This window comes from Cnephaeus nilssonii, assembly GCF_951640355.1.
Source record: "Cnephaeus nilssonii genome assembly, chromosome: 24".
Taxonomy (NCBI): domain Eukaryota; kingdom Metazoa; phylum Chordata; class Mammalia; order Chiroptera; family Vespertilionidae; genus Cnephaeus; species Cnephaeus nilssonii.
This window is the reverse complement of record NC_137095.1, coordinates 9891501-9915205: the sequence shown is the minus strand read 5'-3', so window position 1 is coordinate 9915205 and position 23705 is coordinate 9891501. Positions and strand designations below refer to the sequence as shown.

Here is a 23705-nt window from a genome sequence, read left to right as displayed (position 1 = left end):
TGGCCTTGCATTTGGGGTTCAGCTTCCCAGGGACACCAGCACCACAGAGAAATGGGGACACATTTGTAACCGCTGGTCTGAGGCTTAATGAGGACACCATCCTTTTTCAAGTGAGTTCACCCACTTCTACTGGCTTCCTGGTCTTACTTTTTCCTTGAAGACGCTAATGTATTCCTCTTACAATTTAAATGCCAGCATTTTCTAATACTATTCTTGCGAGGTGACTTCTGATTTGTCCACTCTTTATCTTTCCTCTTTTTCATATAATCCAATGCTATCCAGGAAAAAAAAAAAATACACACACACACACACACACACACACTGATTGGCCAGATTATTATGATCTCTGAACACATAATAATCTGGCCACTCAGTGTGTGTGTGTGTGTGTGTGTGTGTGTGTATATATATATATATATATATATATATATATATATATATATATATATATATTAGAGGCCCGGTGCATGAATTCGTGCATGGGTGGGGTCCAGCCAGCCTGGCCAGGGGGAGGGGACATGGGCGGTTGGCCGGCCTGCCTGCTGGTCGAACTCCTGGTCAAGGGTACAATTTGCATATTAGCCTTTTATTATATAGGATATACATTGAGTGGCCAGATTATTATGCGTTCAGAGATCATCATCATCTGGCCACTCAATATATATATATATACTAGTAGCCCTGTGCACGAATCTGTGCACCAGTAGCTCTCTGCGGGGCCTGGCTGCTCCACACCCACTGCCCAGAGGCTCTCCGTGGCCCAGAGGCCTATCCACGGCCGGGCGTGGAACACTTGCCTCGTCGCCGCGGTGATGAAGCAAGCATTCCACCAGGCCGCTCACACTGCCTGCTCTCAGAGGCCACCCCCCTGGGACTGGGGGATTCTGGTGGGGCTGAGAGGACTGGGCGCCGCCATCTTGTGGCTATGGGTGCCGCCATCTTTGTGATGGAGTGATGGTTAATTTGCATATTACCCTTTTATTCAATAGGATATATACATATATGTGTGTGTGTGTGTGTGTGTGTGTGTGTAAATGGTACATCAAAGGCAAATATCAGAGTTGTGAAAACATTCTTGAACCAGTGTGGTCAAAATTAACCCAATAATGCCCTTATAGGGCACATTATCATAAAATAATAAGTTTTTGTGATGTTTACAAACCTAGAAATGCCAGTGGAAGCACATTAAAGGGAAAATTTTTAAGCTCGCATTTTAAAAGAGAACTAATTCTCTATTTTTGCCCATTGAAATGCCATGGCATCATATATGCATGCACACTATGAATCAGTATGTAGGATTATGAAAATAACTTTCTTTCAATACGATTATTTTCAAATACAATTCTTTTCGAAGCGTACATCTTAATGCAGTATTCAGAATTATGAGGATACAATGAGAGGAAAAAATGTATTGAAAGATGGCCCATTCAAGGCAGGATTGGATTGATGGTCAATTAGAACTGTATCCACACTCCCACTGGCGGGTGGGTTTGCTTTTTCACCTCTGAAAATTAGCTGAAATGAAATATATTACACCAAGATATCTGGGCAGGAAATTGCCACGAGGTGTGAACAAGAGACATCCAATCTCTCCATTGTAATGAAAATGCCATCAGTCATATCTATACTGGGAAAAAAAGACAAAACATGGCCAAAACTGAAATACTTAGGAAAGTACCGTTAAAAATTAGCTCAGCTTATAATGAGAACTGGAACTGAACAAATCAATGAAGGAGATGTAAGTCCCTCTTTCAAAGACTTTTTTTTTTTAATATCAACAAATGTTTTCTAATCTGTTTGAGTGTCTATCTAAATTCAGAAGGAAAAACATACAGATAGCCCTAACCGGTTTGGCTCAGTGGATAGAGCGTCGGCCTGCGGACTGAAAGGTACATGCCCTTGACCGGTCAATTCCGGTCAAGGGCATGTACCTTGGTTGCAGGCACATCCCCAGTTCGAGGTGTGCAGGAGGCAGCTGATCGATGTTTCTCTCTCATCGATGTTTCTAACTCTCTATCCCTCTCTCTTCCTCTCTGTAAAAAATCAATAAAATATATTTTAAAAAACACACACAAAAAAAACCCATACAGATATAAACAGTGTGGCTGTCCATAGACACACGGAAGAAAATAAGAACTACACACCCGGCCAGTGTGGGTCAGTGGTTGAGTGTTGACCTATGCCCCAGGAGGTCACAGTTCGATTCCCGTCAGGGCACATACCCAGGTTACGGGCTCGATCCCCATTAGAGGGGGCGTGCAGGAGATAGCTGATCAGTGATTCTCTCTCATCATTGATGTTCCTATCTTTCTCCCTCTCCCTTCCTCCCTGAAATCAATGAAAATATTTTTAAAAAGGAAAATAAGAGCTACTCAATGTATAAATTTATAAAATAATATAAATACTCCAAACATAGTCATGCGCACCTGCTTGATGAGAATCGCAGATTCTTCATTTCTCTGTATCATGTCTCAAATGGTGTGTTTCCTCTAAAAGCCGACTGTCATCGTGGGAAAGACTTCACTGTAAAGATCAAATCCTAATAGTCCAGCTTTGTAGGGTTAAACAGAGAACCTGGACAGTGTGGTTTTAGCAGAAATTTTAATGGGAACCAATAATGACTGATGTCACAACCAATTACACACTAGCTTGAAAATGTTAAATAACTTGGAGGCCTCACAGCTGTGTGAGTGTGAGTGTGTGAGTGTGAGTGTGTGTGTGTTAATCCTCACCTGAGGATATGTTCCCCATTGATTTTTAGAGAGAGTGGAGGGAGGGTGAGAGAGAGAGAAACATGGATGTGAGAGAGACACATCAATTGGTTGCCTCCCACAGGGGCCCCAAAGGGGATCAAGCCTGCAACCAAATGGGTGCCCTTGACCGGACTTGAACCTGTGACCCTTCAGTCCACAGGCTCTATCCACTGGGCCAAACTGGATAGGACGTGTGTGTGTGTGTGTGTGTGTGTGTGTCTTAATTCAAGTGTTTTCCCAAATGAACTTGGCCACAAAACTCTTTCTCGTGTTGCTGGCATATTTTTGTTTTCTTAGGTGGCAGGGTACGCCTTTCTGTAGTTGTGAACAACTACATTTGATTAAAATCTGTCAGATTTATCTTTTCAGCGGGAGAAAAGAAATATGTGTTTCTCCGGAGAGGAAATCAATGTGTCTTCATGATCGATGCAGAGTGGGGAGCTGGTTGCTGTCACTTTAAGCGGAGGAGCCGAGAGGCAGGGACTCGCCATTGGCTGCTGACATCATTGCGGTGCGGCAAAGCCCTGCTTAAATCTCATAATCCTTGTTTATAGGATAGACTCCCAGTCACTGGCCTGATAGTTACTACTCCAAGTTGTTCGATTCCAGAGCCTGCGGCTGAGCGGCCCAGAGTTCCGCTCTGTTTTACGCTTCCTTAGCCATCTCTCGTAGCCAGTTCTGCTTGGCTGCTATTCTGCACCAGGAGGGGTATTCCATCCCTCAGAGGAAGACACAGGTCTTCAAGGGGGAGAAATGGGGCACAGAATCTTCTTTCTCAGGGCAGACAGAGGGAGGGAACCCGAGAGCAGCTCCCGGCCACGCCAGAGCCCCGGGAGGCCACAAGCATCCTCACAGGGGTGCACTCATAGCGACAGAGCTATGTCCAAAGGGCTCCCTCCCCTTGGGACCCGCCCACCTCCCCCAGACCCCACGAGGCCCCAGAGAGAGCTGGGCTGGGTGGAACGGACGCATCCGCAGGCATCGTGGGGGTATGAGGCTCTGCACCAAGGGGGCACAACCAGCAGACACCCCCCTGGTAAGCCGAGAAAATCAGGGTGAACGGGGGTGCCTCTGTGGTTACCACCGGCAACACCGTTCCCATGAGCTTAGGAAGCAATGTCAGGGTTACGAACTCACGTGTCCATTGAAATTGCTGCCTCTCTTGCCTCTTGAATGGGATCTGTCAGTAAAGTATTAGAACTGTTCATTCATGGCCAGTTTCGGTAATAATGTTCTGTGAATAAGCCCGTCTCTTAAGTAACTTAAAAAAAAAAAAAAATGAGATGTCGCCCAGCCGGTGTGGCTCGGTGGTTGAGCGTCGACCCAGGAACCAAGAGGTCACCGATTCGATTCCCAGTCAGGGGCACATGCCTGGGTTGTGAGCTGGATCCCCAGTAGGGGGCGTGCAGGAGGCAGCCGATCCATGTTTCTCTCTCATCGATGCTTCTTTCTCTCTCACCCTCTCCCTTCCTCTCTGAAATCAATAAAAAGGTATTTTGAAAAAGTATATGTAGAGCAGGGTGCAGTTTCGTTTCTGTGTAGAATATATTCCAGCGGAAGGGGAAATGCATTTCTGGGTGTTCTTAGTTTTGCCTTGTGTGTTGCTGCTCTTCCTCTGTAACGAGTGAACGATACTGCATATGTCAGCACACAACAGGAGAGAGTCCATTCTGATGGAAAACGCAGGCGGGCGCTTGTCTCCACCGCGGAACCGGTCCTCCTCGGGTGAGCCCTTTAATCTGCTGTCTCATCGGCCGGTGCCTTCGGGTGATGGATGGCTCAGTCGCCTCTGGCCTGTCATATTGTTATTTGCCTTGAAATCTAAACATCTGGGTGGCAAAGACCGGAGCTGGCTAATATCATTTTTCTAGTGTTTGAACGTCCAGAAAAACACACAACAATTCTTCTGATCGGCGGGATGAGGCAAAAGCAGCCAGTGCCGTGTGTCGAAGGCAAGTCCACCTCCTAAGCTTGGATTCCTTCACTGCCTGGCATTTTCTTCCTGCTCTAAGTGGGGTTTCTTCAGCTACCCTTTGCTTCATTACGTAGAGGGACCACATTCATTGACCATTTTCTTCTTTTTTAAAAAAATTTTTTTTATTGATTTCCGAGAGGAAGGGAGAGGGAGAAAGAGAGAGAAACATCAATGATGAGAGGGAATCAGTGATCAGCTGCCTCCTGCACACCCTCCACTGGCTGGGGACCAAGCCCACAACCTGGACATGTGCCCTGACTGGGAATTGAACCGTGACCTCCTGGTTCATAAATCGACGCTCAGCCACTGGGCCACGCCAGCCGGGCCAGTGACCATTCTCAAAGCTCTCATTTTCCTTATCACTCTGCAAGTACATTTTGGTTTCCTCGCACAGAAAATTTCAGAACCTCCTCTGATGTCCACTGACCATTGTACATCCAGAAATACAGTGATTCTGGTGCCCTTCTAGAGTGAATTACAACTGTGTTACCAAGAGTCCTAACGGTCTCACTACTCATTACTTTTATCAAGGTTGTTTACTGATAGAGTCAGAGAAAATGCAACGTAAATTTGTGGAGTGGCCGCTTCGAGCAGAATGAATGATAGAGCCATAGCGATGGAGGGAGCTTCTGGTATATTTGAGACTGTGTCTTTCAAGGTGCTATTGCAGTGGTCAGGAGAGCCACCTGTAACTGTTGAACATGGCTGGGTTCCACAAGGACATCGAAATCTCTTAAAAGGTCCCTACCTGCTTTGGCTCAGTGGATAGAGCGTTGGCCTGCAAACTAAAGGGTCCTGGGTTCGATTCCAGTCAAGGGCACAGAGCTTGGTTGTAGGCTCCTCCCCAGCCCAGACCCTGGTCAGGGCACATGCAGGAGGCAACCAGTGGATGTGTTTCTCTCTCATCCATGTTTCTCTCTGTCTCTCCCTTGCTCTTCCACTCTTTCTGAAAATCAATGGAAAAATATCCTCGGGTGAGGATTTAAAAATATATATCTAAAAGGAATTGTTGCATTAGAATAGAAGCACTGAGACGTGCATAGCTCAAGTAGAAATCTGGAAAAGACTTTAAGGGGGGAAAAAATTCTAGTAAATGGCCCTGCTACCTAGAGGAACCACTCTTCCTTGCCAGGGAAGCTTGAATTACCTGCCTGGCCCTTTAAGCATTTTCATGTACAAATCAAACACAGATGGCCCATTACGTTTATGACCTCCTGTCAATTACTCTAGATGGAGCATGCATTAATTATTGAAATATTTTCATAGTATACAAGTTTTTAGTGGTTACATTGCCACAGATAATTTCAACTTTCTGATTGGAAGCCAAGTCTAAGCAATTTTATTTACGAGAATTAATCTCTTGAATGTAGTAAAAACTACACAAATACAGTAGTAGGTGTGTGTGTGTGTGTGTGTGTGTTTTCCATTTAACAAAGCCAACCTAGAAATCCTGGCCTCTATCCTTGGAAGTCAGCGTTATGTTAGCATTGCACACAATACATAAACTCTGCCAAAATCTATTACAATTGTAGTAAATTTTGATTACTGGAGTTGTTATTTATGTTTCGAAGATAAAGATAATATTGGGAATAGCCCTCTTCTATTCGATGTATAAATTACATCCATAAAATACCTTGTTTTATAAACAGTGAAATAAAAGCAGGCCAAACTTGGTTAAAGCTTCAAATGGTTGCATCTCCTTTAGCTCAAGTCAGTAAACACTTCAGATGATAGGAAAGTCCACGGAGTGTTCAGACTTGTAACTGTGCCACAGGGTCCACACCATCCCGGGCCATTAAGCTGTCAGAGAGTCAGAGAACAGACCACTCGAATGAAGTCAGCACGTTGAGGAAACTTCCAGGAAAACAAGTATTTCCTGTCGCTCTGGAAGGAAGCTGTTCATTCCCCAAGTATTAATCCAGCACCTACTGAGCTCAGGGAACGTTCTTAGGTATCTGGAGTCCATTGGGGAACAAAGCAAAGGCTTTGCTCCCACCGTAGATTCTAACGGCATCGATTGCCTCCTTTAACCACGTTTGCACAGAGAGAGAAGCGAAAGCTCAGAGAGGTGAGCTCACCTGCCTGGGGTCACCTAGTGAGAAAGCGGGAAAGCCAGGGTAAGAACTCAGGCCATCAGAGGCCATACTGTTTTAAATATTGTTTCTCCCTCTCTCTTCCTCTCCCTTCCTCTCTGAAATCAATTTTAGAAACATCAATGATGAGAGAGATTCAAGGATCGGCTGCCTCCTGCACGCCCCCTACTGGAGATCGAGCCCACAACCCCGGGCAAGTGCCCCTGACCAGGAATGGAACCCTGACTTCCTGGTTCATAGGTCGACGCTCAACCACTGAGCCACACTGGCTGGGCCAGAGACCATATTCTTAACCCACCATCTCTCTTGTGCCTTCACTGTTGCCAACTCACCTCTTGCTGGCTCAGTGGCCCGCTACTCTGGGTCCTTGAGCTGTTAACATATTTAAATGGAGTTAGCTGGACTTTCTTCAGTAGAAGTCTCCGGTTAGGCAGAGCAACCCTAAAAACAAAAATCGTTGCCTATATCTCTTCTCTCAAGAATTCACTATAGCCCTAGCTGGTTTGGCTCCGTGGATAGAGCGTCAGCCTGCAGACCCAAGAGTCCTGGGTTCGATTCTGGTCAAGGGCACGTACCTTGGTCGCAGGCTCCTCCCCGGCCCGGGCCCTGGTTGGGGGTCCTGCAGGCGGCATCCAATCAGTGTGTCTCTCTCACATCAATGTTTCTCTCTGTCTTTCCCTCTCTTCTACTCTCCCTAAAAATCAATGGGAAAATATCCTTAGGTGAGGATTCACCAAAAAAAAAAGAAAGAAAGAAAGAAAAAAGAATTCACTATAGAAGAATGTTTAGGCAAAGATGGGACGAATGAGATTAGCATCATGGGAATGCTGATGTCACAGCCCAGCATAAGGTGGCCCTGGAGGCGGCAGGCCGTCCACACGCAGTCCTTGGCTTCTTTCTCCGGCCAAAGCCCAACAGGTCTGGAAGATGCTAATCCTGGCCAGGGCTGGTGGCTGGCTGTGCTCACCTACCGAGTGGCAGCTGAGGCTGGGGACAAGGTGCTCCCCAACCAGAATCGCGGCGATTGAGCACATGTACAAGGTGGAAATCATCAGCGATAGAGCCCTTACACCGTGGACCCGTCACAGATACTCATAACGAACTCTGCGAATGGGGAGAATCCATATAAAAATTAATGCCACTCCCTAACCGGTGTGGCTCAGTGGATAGAGTGTCGGCCTGAGGACTGAAGGGTCCCAGGTTCGATTCTGGTCAAGGGCACGTTACCTTGGTTGCGGGCACATCCCCAGTAGGAGGTGTGCAGGAGGCAGCTGACCCAAGTTTCTCTCCCATCGTTGTTTCTGACTCTATTCCTCTCCCTTCCTCTCTGTAAAAAATCAATAAAATATATATTTTTTTAAAAACTAATGCCACATTCGTTAAATGCTGTCAGTTCATTTTATCCAATTAAAAGGTAATGTATTGCCGGCCTGCGTGGCTCAGTGGTTGAGCATTGACCTATGAACCAGGAGGTCATGGTTCGATTCCCGGTCAGGGCACATACCCGGGTTGCGGGCTCGATCCCCAGTGTGGGGCGTGCAGGAGGCAGCCGATCCATGATTCTCTCTCATTGTTGATGTTTCTCTCTCTCTCTCTCCCTTTCCCTTCCTCTCTGAAATCAATAAAATATACTTTTTTAAAGTAATACATAATTATAAAAGCTTCTCAAGTTTCTTTAGCTCATCACACTCTTTAAAGCCTTTTTTCTCCTGGTGAAAGAGAGAGAGGGCCAGAAACCTCAGATGACCTGGCTGAAGGCACATCACATTGGACTAGAACAGCCTAGAACAGTATGGGCAACCTTTTGAGCTTGGTGTGTCAAACTTCGCCAAAAAACTGAGCATAACTCGGGTAGTGTGTCACTTTGAGGAAAAAAAAACATTATTTCGCAAATGTTTCATCCTCAGGAGCAGCAAATGTTTCATCCTCGGCATGCGGCCGCCTCAGAATTGAACCTGGGACCTTTCAGTGCTGACACGCGTGTCATAGGTTCGCCATCACTGGCCTAGAACCTGGCCTCACAGAGTCTGAACACGGTTCAGGCTCCTCCTCATTTCATCCCCCCCAAAGGAGATAGAGAAGATAAGCTCACGTCCCTGGACCCCTCAGAGCCCGAAGCTCCGGGGCACAGAAAGAGGGCTCGATTCGGGTCAAAAGGAAGTAACCGAGGACACAGAGTCCAAGGGTGTGTTGGTGAGCAGGGCCTGGCGAACATGGACTAGAAATATGCACATTGGCCCAGCCAGCGTGGCTCAGTGGTTGAGCGTCAACCTATGAACCAGGAGGTCACAGTTCGATTCCCGGTCAGGGCACAGGCCCGGGTGGGAAGGAGTCCACATCATCTGGGACCCACTAAAGGTTCAGGCAGGGACAACGACACCTATCTGTGCTGTAATCAAAACCCGAATGATATCACCACTTGTGCCGTGTCTGAAGCCGGTGGACTTAGGAGGTTGCACAATCGAATGCCCTGGGAGGCCTGAAGAAATAGTCTTGTGCTGACCGAATCAGGAACTTCGGCCACAGGACACAGGCGTCTGGTGTGGAACGAGCCATATTTGGAGCTCAGAGTCTAACATCTTGATGCTCAGCGTGCGTTTCGGAGCAGGGTCACCAGGAGCCTCCGGGCACTGAGGCATCCAGACCTCACCCAGGCATCCTGACTCAGGATATCCCCAGGCGGTCTCAGTACAGCGAAGAGCTCTGGGCTACAGCTTCCCTCTCCTACTATACATTCAACAACAACAAATAATAATAATAATAAAGAGCTTGACATAGACTGTTCTAGTCACCCCAGGAGGGATCCAAATGAGTTCTGTTTCCATCTCCAAATTCTTTTTTTTTTTAATATATTCTTATTGATTTCAGAGAGGAAGGGAGAGGGAGAAAGAGATAGAAACATCCATGATGAGAGAGAATCATGGATCGGCTGTCTCCTGCAAGTCCCCCACTGGGGATGGAGCCCACAACCCAGGCATGTGCCCCTGACTGGAATCGAACCTGGGACCTTTCAATTCACAGGCCGATGCTCTATTCACTGAGCCAAACCAGCTAGGGCTCCATCTCCAAATTCTTTCCCCATCTAAGGGTCTGAATTCCCCATCACCCTCTGCTAAAGGATCACAACATATCCAGTTAGATGATGTTGAAACTCAACATCTTATGCAGGAGCTATTCAGTGTTTCAGGCCTTTCCAAAATGCACCTTGGAACCATCTTGGAACGTACCAAGACCATTTGCAACCTTCTAAATGCCCAGTAACTTGGCCAAACCCTGTGGCCATCCCACCTGCTGGTTTTCTTGGCTTCAAGATCAGGGGAGTCGGGAGTGTTCATAGGAGCTTCCAACCTGTGTTTGTTTATACCAGGCTCTCTGAGGAGGATGGGGGCAGCTTCTCCATGTTTTTAAATGTAATGTGTACTCTCTCCTATCCAGGGGGAGCCCGCCGCCTGGCATCATGGGACAAAGAAAGAAGGAATCTTCCCCTTCCAGCCCAGTGGTCACCACTCAGGTAGGGTCCCTACTGCTACTGTGACGCTTGGGTTTTGTAGTCCATTCGGAGAAATTTTAAGGAAATAAAATTATTTGCAAGCCAGCCATCCTGATAAGTTCAAGGTTCCTATCCATGTCAAGTTAAGGTTACCTCTGGGTTTGCCCTTTAACATACCTTAAGAGAGTATATCATACACACTTTTTCAGTATTGCTATAGACTTCAGCACATTTTCATGCCCACATAATATTGCCCTATTGAGACGCTGTGTGTATGCAATCAATCTACCCTTGGACATAGAGTTGGCGTCCAGTTATTCGTGATTAGAAATAAATGCTCAAGGCCAGCATTGGAGGTGCTAGCGGTTCAATCCCAATATTTGACAGTTCTTCTTAAAGAAAAAGGAAAGCTGGCCCGTTCGGTAGGCCTTTTCATGGTGTTGATAGTTTCCTTTGCTGTGCAAAAACTTCCGGTTAATAATTTAGTCTCATTTGTTTGTTTGTTCCCCCTTCTCGAGGAGACGTAGCAGGAAAAAATACTGCTGAGAGAAATGGCAGAGATTGTACTTGCCTGCGTTTTCTTCTAGTCGTTTTATGGTTTTGCGTCTTGCATTTAAGCCTTGAAACCATTTTGAGTTTGTTGTTGTATATGATGTGAGAATGTGGTTTCGTTTCTTTTTTTTTTTTTTGCATGTATCTGCCCAGTTCCCTAACATTATTTATTGAATGGACTGCCTTTTCTCCATTGTATGTTCATGCCTCCTTTGTCACAGATTAATTGACCATAAAGGCAGGCGCCTGTTTTGGGGCTCTCTATCCTGTTCCATTGCTCTGTGTGTCTGTTTTTATGCCAGTCCCTTGCTGTTTGGGTTATTGAGACCTTTTTATATAATTTGATATCAGGTAGCGTCCTATTTTCAACTTTGTTCTTCTTTCTCAAGATGGTTGTGGCTCTTCGTGGTCTTTTGTAGCTCCATGTAAATTTTTGGATTATTTGTTATAGTTCTGTGAAAAACGCCATGGGACTTTTGATAGGAGTTGCATTGAATCTATAGGTTGCTTTGGGTAGAACTGGTATTTAAATTATGTTGATTCTTCCTATCCATGAGCATCGTATATGTTTCTATTTATTTGTATCTTCTTCAGTTTCTTTCTTTAATATCTTATAACTTTCCAAGTATAGGTCTTTTACCCCCTTAGTTAAATTTATTCCTAGGTATTTTATAGTTTTGTTGCAATTGTAAATGGGATTGTTTTCTTAGTTAGACTTCTCTTTTTTTAAATATATATATATATATATATGTATATATATATATATATATATATATATATATATACATATATATATATATATATATATATATATACATATATATATATATATATATATAGTTGTTGTTGTTGATTTCAGAGAGGAAGAGAGAGGGAGAGAGATAGAAACATCAATGATGAGAGAGAATCACTGATTGGCTGCCCTCTGCACGCCCCACACTGGGGATTGAGCCTGCAACCCAGGCATGTGCCCTTACCTGGAATCGAACTGTGACCACCCAGTTCATAGGTCAATGCTCAACCACTGAGCCACGCTGGCTGGGCATTAGTTAGACTTTTCAATGGTTCGTTATCACTGTATAAAAATGCAACCAATTTCTGAATCTTAATTTTGTATCCTGCTACTTTACTGAATTCATTTATCAGTTCTAATAGTTTTCTTTGGTGGAACCTTTCGGGTTCTCTATATACAGTATCATCTCATCTGCAACTAGTAACATTTTTCTTCTTTGGGAAAGGCACTTTGGATGGTCTTTAACTTCTTAGAGGGAAAAAAAGGCAAAAATTTTTAACAAATGCGAGTGGCAGAGTAGCATGGAGATTTGAGTAGAGTAGAGAAGAAGTATAATCAGACATTCTGGTAGGACTTCCACTTAAAATTTAAAATGCTAGATAATCTGGCAGTAACTAGTAAAACATAAAACATGCATGCCCAGCACTTTCACTGTGCTATCCATGCTAGAAAAATACTCATTGCAGGTGAATGTTATGCATGTTATGAATATGAACGTGTGAGAAATGTTCGAGTACATAAGAAAGTATGTACAAGGCTACGCACTGCAGTGCTGTGGATAAGAACAAAAATGTGGACAGAATCTCCATGACTATGTATGACAGTAACTCAGTGAGCTCTGGTATGGCCGTGCCGAGGGAAATGCTCGAAGCAGTTAGAGAGAATGGGGTGCGTGTACCTCTTCCTGCTGACAAGGTGAGATCTCCCACACGCTGATGAGGTGAAAAAGCAAGTGCACAGATACGTCCAACATGACACATGGTTTAGAGCAGCGGTCGCCAGCCTTTCGGACCTCACAGACCACCAGTTGGTGACCGCTGGTTTAGAGGTTTGTTCAGACAAAAAAAGGACCAGAAAAATGCACACCTTTGCTCACATAGGTCATAGTGAGGAAGGTGGAAAAGCAACTGAGGTGGCAAGCAGGGCATTAGCCTTATCTTCTAATACTTCTATATTTACACGAGTAGCCCTGCACACGAGTCTGTGCGTCAGTAGCTCTCTGCGGGGCCTGGCCACTCCGCGCCCGCTGTCCAGAGACTCTTCACGGCCCAGAGGCACATCCGCGCCCCGGCCTGGCCAGAGGCCCTTCGCGGCCAGGGTGGAACGCTTGCCTCATCGCTGCGGTGACGAAGCAAGCATTCCGCCAGGCCGCTCATGCTGCCCGCTCTCAGCGGCCGCCCCCCCCCCGCCCCCCGCCCGCCGGGACTGAGGGACTCCAGTGGGGCTGAGAGGACTGGGCGCCGCCATCTTTGTGATGGAGTGGTGGTTAATTTGCATATTACCCATTTATTAGATAGTATGGAGAATAAGTGTCGGGTCATTGATTTGCGTTTCAAAATGTATTTGAAAATCTCAAATTCCTTGGTCCTAAGGAATTATTTTTTAAATATCATATCTTTTATCAAGACATCTTTCCTCTAAAATAATTTCTTTTATTTTTTAAAGTCAGCGAGGTGTTGGTTAATCCAGGAGTTAATGGTTGAATAGTGATAGATAGATAATGGATGGATGAATAAATGATAGACAGGAAGATAGATATACAGACAGGTAGATAGGCATATAGGTGGATGGATGGATGGATAGATAGACAGAGAGGCAGATAGGCATATAGGTGGATGGATAGTTGGATAGATGATAGATAGATAGATAGATAGATAGATAGGCAGATAGATAGACATATGGGTGGATGGATGATGGATGGATGGATCGATGGATAGGCATATAGATGGATGGATAGTTGGATAGATGATAGATAGATAGATAGATAGATAGATAGATAGATAGGCAGGCAGATAGACATATGGATGGATGGATGGATGGATGGATGGATGGATGGATGGATGGGTGGGTGGATGGGTGGATCATAGATAGATAGACAAGCAAACCTCCCATTATTGACTAATCTCCATTAGAGGTATCAATTGTATGCAGGATTACCAAGGCAATTTTGTTCCATATAACTGTGCATCTCCCACAGCTTAATGATGTGGCAAAATATCAAATGACAAAGCACTGAATCACAAGGCAAGAACATCCCTGCGCATGGCATCAGTTAAAAGGGAGTGTGAAACAGCATATCTGCCTGAGGTGAGAACCTTGAATGGGGCTGATTTAAAATCAAAACTAAATAATCTCGATTGGAATTTATTCCCGGAAATACTCTTCCAGGTTCTGAAACAAATGAAAGCAAATTATTTTCCAAATTAGAAATCACGTTGCCCAGCCGGCATGGCTCAGTGCTTGAGCATCGACCTATGAACCAGGAGGTCATGGTTTGATTCCCTGTCAGGGCACATGCCCGGGTTTCAGGCTCGGTCCCCATTGTGGGGCGTGCAGGAGGCAGCTGATCAATGATTCTCTCTTATCATTGATGTTTCTATCTCTCTCTCCCTCTCCCTTTCTCTCTGCAATCAATGAAAATATATTTAAAAATAAATAAATTAGAAACCACGTCTATAGTCTCCTGTACCAGGTTCAGTTTTAGAGGACAAGGGAGAGCTAATGCGATTTTCATCTGGGTTAGCAGATAGTGATTATGGCAAGGTCTTCTTTGTTCCCTTAGGACCTTTTCACTTAAGAACCTGATGGTGTTGGGGTCAAGTGTTATAAGAGGGACTCTAGCACATGACAGAAAAGAAAATATTAACCCACTGTGTAGTCAAGAGCTGGATTAATCTTTGAAGCAATTGGAAAGAGAATTGGAACATGAACCCTAGGAAACAGGTCAAATAGTTTGAAAAAGGCCCCAAATATGTCCACTTGTAACAGGCCACTTGGGTGAATTTTTAGTTCTTTGAGTCACATTGTTTTAACTCCTTAATTCAGAAGCAAGTTTTAATGTAAGTCATTTTATTTTTTTCATGTGTTTTAAAAGTAACAACCACTGGCCCAGCAGGCGTGGCTCAGTGGTTGAGCGTTGACCTATGAACTTGAAGGTCACAGTTCGATTCCCGGTCAGGGCACATGCCCCGGTTGGAGGCTCGATCCCCAGTGTGGGACATGCAGGAGGCAGCCAGTCCATGATTCTCTCTCATCGTTGATGTTTCTTTCTCTCTCCCCCTCTCCCTTCCTCTCTGAAATCAATAAAAATATTTTAAAAAAATAAATGAAATAAAATAAAAGTAACAGCCACTGAACAGGGCTTTTCAAATAGATAGGAATTTTGTTCATCTAAAGCTGAGGACAGTCTTCCTGAGCACGTGAGAGCCACTCTGGGAAAAGAGTGATTAATGAATAACTTTGCAGTGAAAAGGCCTCGGAAACTCCCTCTCTAAACATTAGATCCGTGCTTTCTTTCTGAAATACATTAACAGCCTCCAGGGGGCTTGGAGATGCTGGCGACCCTGTGGGCAGACTTCAGAAGTCCCTGACGTCTCAAAGCACATGTGCGCACGCTCCACCCTCCCCATCCCTGTCCTGCTCTCGGCCGCCCCCACACCCACCCCCACCCCCAGCCCATGTTTGGAGAGCGTGTAGACTGGAGTTCTCCCAGAGAGAAAGATTGATAAAGCAGAGCAATCGCAGTTATTTCCTATGCATGAAATTGATTAAATGCTTCACTAAATGGCTTATAAATTCGCTTCTCATATTTCTGTCACCCACTGAAAAGATTACAGAAACCCCGCATATAACCATGTTGTATACAATACCAAATTACAAAAGGTTGTAAAAACTAATGTTTTGTTTAAAGTTTTGAGCAGGACCATATGCCTTCAGTGACCTTGAGTGAGCTATTTTAATTCAAAACATTTCAAAGAATGGAAAGGGGAGAAATCGCCAACTGCAGAGCGAGCCAGATGAGTGGCGGGTAGACCAGCGAGCCCTAGTGAACTGCTCTTTCTCACAAGGGTGTGGAGTCCGCTCCTAGCAGTGTCTTCTGTCTCCGGAGCTGGGAGCAGATGTGATGCCCACAAGGATATGTTTACAGAAGAGATGAGAAAAGGGCTTCGAGACCTCCCCAAGTCTAGTCTGCTCCATTATTTGTAGTTCAGAGACACCTCCTAATGAGTTCCAAGTCTTGCGCAGACTTGTAGGGCAATGTAGAAAAGATGACAGCCTGATCGGCGTGGCTCAAGTAATTGAGCATCGACCTAGGAACCAGGAGGTCACAGTTTGATTCCCAGTCAGGGCACATGCCCGGGTTGTGGGCTCGATCCCCAGTGGGGGGCGTGCAGGAGGCAGCCCCTCAATGAGTCCCTTTCATCATTGATATTTCTATCTCTCTCTCCCTCTCCCTTCTTCTCAGAAATCAATAAAAATATATATTTTTTAAAAGAAAAGAAAAGATGACAAATATTAGCACGGGTTGGTGGGATTGGTTTATTTTTAGGCTGTTTTGTTTGTTTATTTTTCATCTTGACACATCTTTCTTTTCGGCTGAGCCTTCCAAGTCTTGTGCAACAATCGGGGAATATTTTAGCAAAGAGGCGATTTATAGGCAAACATGTGACCTACAGATGTTCCTGGGGAAGCTAATCCCTTTCTTAGCATGGCCTTAAAAGTGCCTTCGCTGCTCCGGGGAAAAGGATATTCCCTCATAACATTTATAAGACATCATGTCCCCAGCAAGAATCAACATTTGGCGTTAACACACAGGCCTGGCGAACACTTCAAGAGGAGAGTTTTACAACAGAGGATGTGCTTAAGATGCGACTGGCCTGACCTCCGGAGTTCATGCCCCCAACGTCCTATCACCTTCGGGATTAGCCAGTGAGGAAAGCAAGATGCTGCGCCAGCCACGGCCCCCTGGAACCCAGGGCCGTGAGCCGACCCAGGGCAATGCCGTCAATGGGCAGCGAGAGTTTCCCACATCAACCTAGGCACACATCTGCTTCCGGATGGGGTTTCTAGGTCCAAGCAAGGAGTCGCAATGACATCATCTCTCGCTTGTGAAAATACAATGTCATCTCACTAGTAAAATCCAGGTGTTTTTTTTAATCAGTACCTGTTCTGGGAGATCGGCCAACAATTCAGGGATGATTTAACCAGACCATCAACAGCTGGACAATTTATTTAACTCTTTGGTGATGTTACATGAACCTCCGAGATGGCTTCAAGCCACCACATAATTAATGTTGATGCCAGACACGGAGGGTTTCATAAATCATAACAAAGAAAGACATTCCTTATTATATAACATATAGAATAAACTAGCTGCTACCCACCGGTGTATGCATCAGCTTAAAAGATTTGAATCCCTGTTTCCTAAAGCGTACTGCTCAGAACACTAGTTCTGCAAGGTTATTCTAGTATATATATATACTAGAGGCCCAGTGCACAAAATTTGTGCAAGGTGCTCAGCCCCGGCTTCATCCGGAAGGATGTCTGGAAGGTCGTTCAGCTGTCTGGTCTAAGTAGCGTATTACACTTTTATTATTATAGATTTTTTTTATTGATTTCAGAGAGGAAGGGAGAGGGAGAGAGAGACAGAAACATCAATGATGAGAGAATTATTGATCGGCTGCCTCCTGCACGCCCCCCACTGGGGATCGTGCCCAAAACCCAGACATATGCCCTGACTGGGAATCGAACCGGCAACCTTTCAGGGCAGGGACGACGCCCAGCCAGCTGAGCCACACCGGCCAGGCCGTTCTCTCATTGAGTTTTTTATGTAAACCATTTGCACAGTTCAGCCTCTTAACTAGGATGAGTGACAAATGACCCACTTGCAGCTCCAAGGTGATGGATGGTAACGCTGAGTTGCAACCTTTTGGCAAAGGTCTTTGCCCTCCGGCCTTGGTTCCCCAACTGGAGGATGCGCCAGAACCACCCGGAGGCTGTGTTCAAACACGCATCTCTGAGCCTCACCCCCAGCGTGTCCCTGCAGCCGGTCTGGGCTGAGGCTCGAGAAATCGCCTTTCTCATAGCAACCGCCCAGGGATGTGCAGCCTCCTGGTCTGGGACCCACTGGGGAATTCGCGTGTCCACCAGCTCCCTCACCTGCTCCATCAAAACTACCAACACAAACCGCCAGCCCTGCCCCAGAGCGCTCAGGGGGGTCTCCAAGAAGGCGACTCGGGAATCTGTATTTGTTTTGTTTTGTTTTGTTTGTTATTCCCCACCTGAGGCTATTTTTCCATTGATTTTAGGGAGAGTGGAAGAGGGAGGGAAAGTTAGAGAAATATCGATGTGAGAGAAACACATCGATTGGTTGCCTCCTGCACAAGCCCTGATCAGGGCCCGGGCCGGGGAGGAGCCTGCAACCAAGGTACGTGCCCTGGACCGGAATCGAACCCAGGACAGTTCAGTCCGCAGGCCGATGCTCTAATCCACTGGGCCAAACCAGCCAGGGCGGGAATCTCTATTTTTAATAAACGCCCCAAGCGATTCAAAGCAGCCAGGACGCCTTCAGCCTGAGACCCAGGGCTCACCTTGTGGATCAGGGCCTGGGACCCCTGCCTGCCTCCGAGCCCAGGAGTCTCCCGACTCAAGGCCTCTTCAAAGGGCCAGCAGGCTGGGCCCCTGAATGCCCCATCCAATAACTTGTCGGGTAATTGGCATATTGATTGCTAGTGTCATCATGTTTTAGTAGATATAAACCCCTCACTCTAGGACACGGCCCCCGACAATCCAGAGAGTCATTGTTTATTCATCGTGACTCCCCAACCGGCCCTTGTCAGTTTCTGCTGCGGGGCCGGCAGATAAGAATCAGCAGGTCATTGGACGCACACATTCTTAACATGACTGACCCATGACATCTCCCAGGGCAGCCAGGGAGCCTGCCATTCCAGGACAAAGCTTTTCTTTCTTCCTCCTTATCTGGCCCCAGATGACTTGGAGGTTTTTATTAACTCATTAATGACTGAAGATGTCATTAGAGCCAGTAGAAGGGTTTGTTGTGTGTTTTTTTTTTTTATTTTCTTTCTTTTATTTTTTTTTAAGTGGGAATAAGTGTACAATTTGTTCATGGTGGGAGGAGCTGAGCTCACTGATGAAATGGCTAAGACAAAGCCAGGGTGGAGACTCTGTTCTTTCATTACAATTTCAAGTCTGGTGGGCAAGTGCTGGGATGGAGACTCTGCAGACAGAGATACCAAGTTGCTTCCGAAATACGTTGGGTGAGAAAAACAGGGCAATTCGATGAGGAAATAGAAGTAGCAACCCAGAAAATTCGGCAATTCCTATTGTGTTGGGGGCCCAATCTTTTCAACCTAACAGCTAAATTAAAAAAAAAAAAAAAAAAAAATTTTTTTTTTTTTTGGAATAAGGCTATGAAATCTCTTAAGTGTTTCTTAACCTGCACGTTCATTAAGCCGCAGCTTGCTTCTGCCTGCCTTTAATTTTCACATCTGCAGAATTGCTTTTAAAAATCAAATTAGACCTTTTGAAGGCACTTGAATGGCAACAACCTTATGTTTTTTTATTTACTCTGGGGTCTCGGGCTTTTCATCCGGGCTGTGTGTCCAATTAATGGCATCGCTCATGGAGCACCGAGCCTTCTGGAAACCTGAGGCTCGAAAAAGCAAGCAGACTATTTTCATTAGAAGTGACTGGAGAATAAGCTTGAGAATAAGCCGCAGAGGAAATGTTCAATAATTACGATAACTTTTTTAGATGAGATCACACTAACACGTCAGCCACAGAAGGTGTTTTTCATTGCGAGGGAGTCTTTGAGGCCCTGCTCCAGCCGGTGCCTTTTTGGGGTTCAGCCCCGGGCATGTCAGAAGGCTTGCTCGGAGAGCGGGTTTACACTGATTTTATCAGACGGCCTAATTCACTTGGCAGAGAAAACGTCTCTTATTAGATGTATCTCCCGTGTTAGTAGGTGTTGACGAAATTTTACTATTGTCAAAACACATTATAAATGAAGGGATCCTCATAACACGTGGCAAAACCCCTTCCTGGGAGAGGATATTGCTGTCTGAGAACCTAAAAAGATTTTTGCCCAAGGAAATTGCTGTTAGTCAACTATGACCAGGATTTAAATGTGCTTGAAGCCCGGTTTTATTCTTTAAAAAGTCACCTAATTATATTCTGTATGTATTTGCCTGGTGGAGGATTTTGTTCATTACATACTATGTTTAACAGAATAATTAGTTAATATTTGCAGATTAATGAAATACAGGAATTTTACCTAATTCGGTAATAACGGTATTAAAGGCTTTGGGTTGTTTTGTGTGTGTTTTTTACCTTTCTGTACATGATGCCAAACACCCAGATAAAACCTGGGAGAAAACAGTCAAAAACCCAGATGTTTTCAAGGATCCAGATGTATGGTGTCAAGTAAACAAAACATCAAGGATTTTTACTAATTTTTTCCCTTTCCAGCCAGATGTTTGGTGTCATATAAACACAGTCTTAATCTGTTCAGTCATAATCACAATGTTCTTTAATGTCATTTGCCAATATTTGAATCCCTTCTCCACCAAATATCTCTAAAAATCCTTCTGTTTAATTCATCGCCGGGGGCGGGGGAAGGACAAAGTTTTTTTGTGTGTGTTTTTTTTTCCAGAAACAAAAAATAGAATGCCCAGCAGACTCATACCACAAGAACACAGCTAAAATGGTGCCCACATCTTTAGGTTGAAACACACTTTCTATCAGTGGTTTTATTTATTTTTATTATTTTAAAAAATATATTTTTATTGATTTCAGAGAGGAAGGAAGAGGGAGAGAGACAGGTAGAAACAGCAATGATGAGAGAGAATCATGGATCGGCTGCCTCCTGCACGCCCCCTACTGGGGATCGAGCCCACGACCTGGGCATGTGCCCTGATTGCGAATCAAGCTATGACCTCTTGAGTCTCTACCATTGGTTCATAGGTCGACGCTCAACCACTGAGCCACACTGGCCAGGCCTATCAGCGGTTTCAAATGGTGAAAGATAGTTCAACTTCAATGTTTGAAATGGCAACTCCATTTTCATTGACAGGCACATGCTAATTTCAATTCTAGTAATTAGTTTTGGAGATTAGCAGGCTATGGAGTGTGAATGAGGACCATCTTTTCAATGGGTTTTCCCCCAACTTACTCCCTTATTATTCTGCTCTGTTGACTGTGGGTGGGCAGAGGCACTGACCTGAGAGTTTCAGTGCTGGATGTTGGGTCCTAGCACCTCCATTTTCTAACCGTGTGGCCTTGAGCTAGTCACTGACGCTCTGAACCTCTGCGTCGTCTTCTTTGAAATGGGACTAACGGACGAATGCTCCTGACCCAGCTCACCTGAGGATGTGATGAAAAGAACTTCAGAATGGCAAATGGCTGCCAATATAAAGTCCTCATTAATATGCAAAATATTTGTATCCATTTTATGCATAATTAATATCTAAATATTCCTATGTAAAAGCATCCTTGGTGCTAATATGAAATCCAGGGCCCAATAGAGAGAGTCACACTCAAAAAGACGTGGTCAAATACTGCTTACAAATTATACACAGCAATGACTGTACTGGTAATCACTGGGTGTGCAAACCACTACTCCCTTGTACTCCTATGCCCTCTGTTCTTCACCTTGCTGAGAGGAGAAATCGTTTTAGGGGGGCTCTCTTTATGGTAACTAAATAGACTGACCGTACAGCCCATTGATGGGGTCTTGATTACAATGAAGCACCTCCGCTCATTTAGACTCATACCTTTGGCCAACTGGTAGACCTAACCTCCATGCACTCACACACTCTTCCGGCCAACGGTAGAGACTCAAGCCTTCGCACACAGCAATTTGGTGGCTCCAAAATATTCAAACAGACCTCATGATTTCTATCCAGGTAGACCGCTTTCGAGCTTTTTTGGCTTTTAGTAAAATGTGCATCCTGGGAAATTGTCGTCCCAGAGCAGGCCAACTTTCCCCCTCGTGATGTCAGAGTTTCTAATGAGAAATCAACTCATGTACTTGTAAAATGCTAACACTAAAGAGCATTAAAGCCCTAGCCAGTGTTGCCCAGTGGATAGAGCATTGGCCTGCAGACTGAAGGGTCCCGGGTTTGATTCCGGTCAAGGGCACATATCTCGGTTGCAAGTTTTTTTTTTTTTTTAATATACTTTATTGATTTTTTTACAGAGAGGAAGGGAGAGGAATAGAGAGTTAGAAACATCGATGAGAGAGAAACATCCATCAGCTGCCACCTGCACACCCCCCACCGGGGATGTGCCCGCAACCAGGGTACATGCCCTTGACCGGAATTGAACCTGGGACCCTTGAGTCCGCAGGCCGACGCTCTATCCACTGAGCCAAACCGGTCAGGGCTCGGTTGCAGGCTTGATCCCCGGCCCCGGTCGGGGTGCGTGCAGGAGGCAACCAATCAATGTGTCTCTCTCACATCGATGTTTCTCTCTCTCCGTCTCTCCCCCTCCCTTCAATCTCTCTCAATGGAAAAATATCCTTGGGTGAGGATTAACAACAACAACAAAATCACTCAAGCACTTTATTTTTTTTTTGGTCATGTTTCAAAAATTTGGGGGGAAAAAAACCACACAAAACTTTTGAGTTCTATTTTTAAGCTATTGAAAGGTTCTTGAAGAACAAAAAAAAAAGGGGGGGAATAAAATTAATGAAAGGTAGGAACCTAGTTTCACTTTTTAAAAATCTGCAACATCAGAATGCGCCAGCAGTCAGAAATGTCTTTAAAAGTTTAGTCCAACTATTTTCTCAATTACGCGACTGTGGAGAAGATGGGATGAATAATCAAGTTTTAGTTCTTCAACTTTTCAAAGTCACACGTCGCTCATTAGCATGTTGCTCTGTTTGAACACTACTTCGAAGAGCCGGAAATCAATACAGAAGGCAAGAGTAATAATAAAAGGGAAGACTTCTAGCATCATGATGGGGAAAGGTGTGTGAGCTGGAGGGAAGTACAGTACAGAAGCCCATGACAAGGCATGATAAATGGATCGTTATAAAATTCATGTTTAGGCAGCACCGGGCCGGGGATAATGCCATTCGTCATGGCAACACTAGGCCGCTAATGAGCCCTCATTGCATATTCATGTCCGTGGCGTTTCTTCGCTCCCTCCCACCCTGAACTTGAGCCTGGAAATACCTCCAGCTCCAACTGAAGCTCAGCTTAGGCCTTCTTCTTCTTCTTCTTCTTCTTTTTTTTATTTGTTGTGTTGCAGCAATTACACTGTAAAAGTGCTGCCCAAGATTGATTGCTCTGATCCGTAGTTCAATTGTAAATTAGAATACACATCCCCCCAGGGACACACGGGCCCTATTTGTGATTAAGAAAAAAAGCCCCGTAATAGACTAATAGCTAAAGTTCTCTCTCTTTTACTTTCAGGCAATTAGCTTGATGAAATGGCCTCTTTTTTGTGTGTGTCCCTGCAAGTGGAAAGCGCTATCATAGTGAGGGATATGATGTTTATTCTATTATCTTCACCTTGCCGGGACGCAGGAATGCGCAAGTAACGGCTGCTTTGTCCCGTACGTTTAACTGAGTCACAAGTGAACTGTTTCTTAAAGATGCAGGGTGTGCATTCTGAGGCTGGAGTTAAGCAACCCCTCGCTGGGGGGTTTACCTCCAGGCAGAGGACTCTACCACAGGGAGTAGGGAGAGCGGGATTCTGACACTCAGTAGCCACCTGGCTGCTGGGGTGGATGAGGTGACAAAGGACAAATGGCAGCACTCGGGGTCCGTGTCCTGCGGTGACTGAGCCCAGCGAGACTCCAGCTGCCCACATGCAGCTCCAGCCTCCTGTGGTTGAGATCAGCCCTACACAGCGGCCTATACGGCCATTTTTTATTTGTGTGAATCCTCACCCGAGGATATTTTTCCATTGATTTTTTACAGAGGGGGGAAGAGAGAAGGAGAGACAGAGAGAAACATCGATGTGAGAGAAACACATCGATGGGTTGCCTCCTGCAGGCGCCCGGCCAGGACCCAGGCCGGGGAGG

At 45.2% G+C, this 23705-nt stretch overlaps 1 long non-coding RNA gene across 1 annotated transcript in view; it reads left to right on the top strand.

The window, feature by feature from the left end:
• LOC307094883 overlaps nucleotides 1-23705 on the top strand; it is a 168650-nt gene that overhangs the window by 121059 nt on the left and 23886 nt on the right. Inside the window, exon 2 of the long non-coding RNA XR_013813140.1 lies at nucleotides 10257-10332. This is a non-coding gene — a long non-coding RNA (uncharacterized lncRNA). The remainder of the gene's footprint in view (nucleotides 1-10256; nucleotides 10333-23705) is intronic.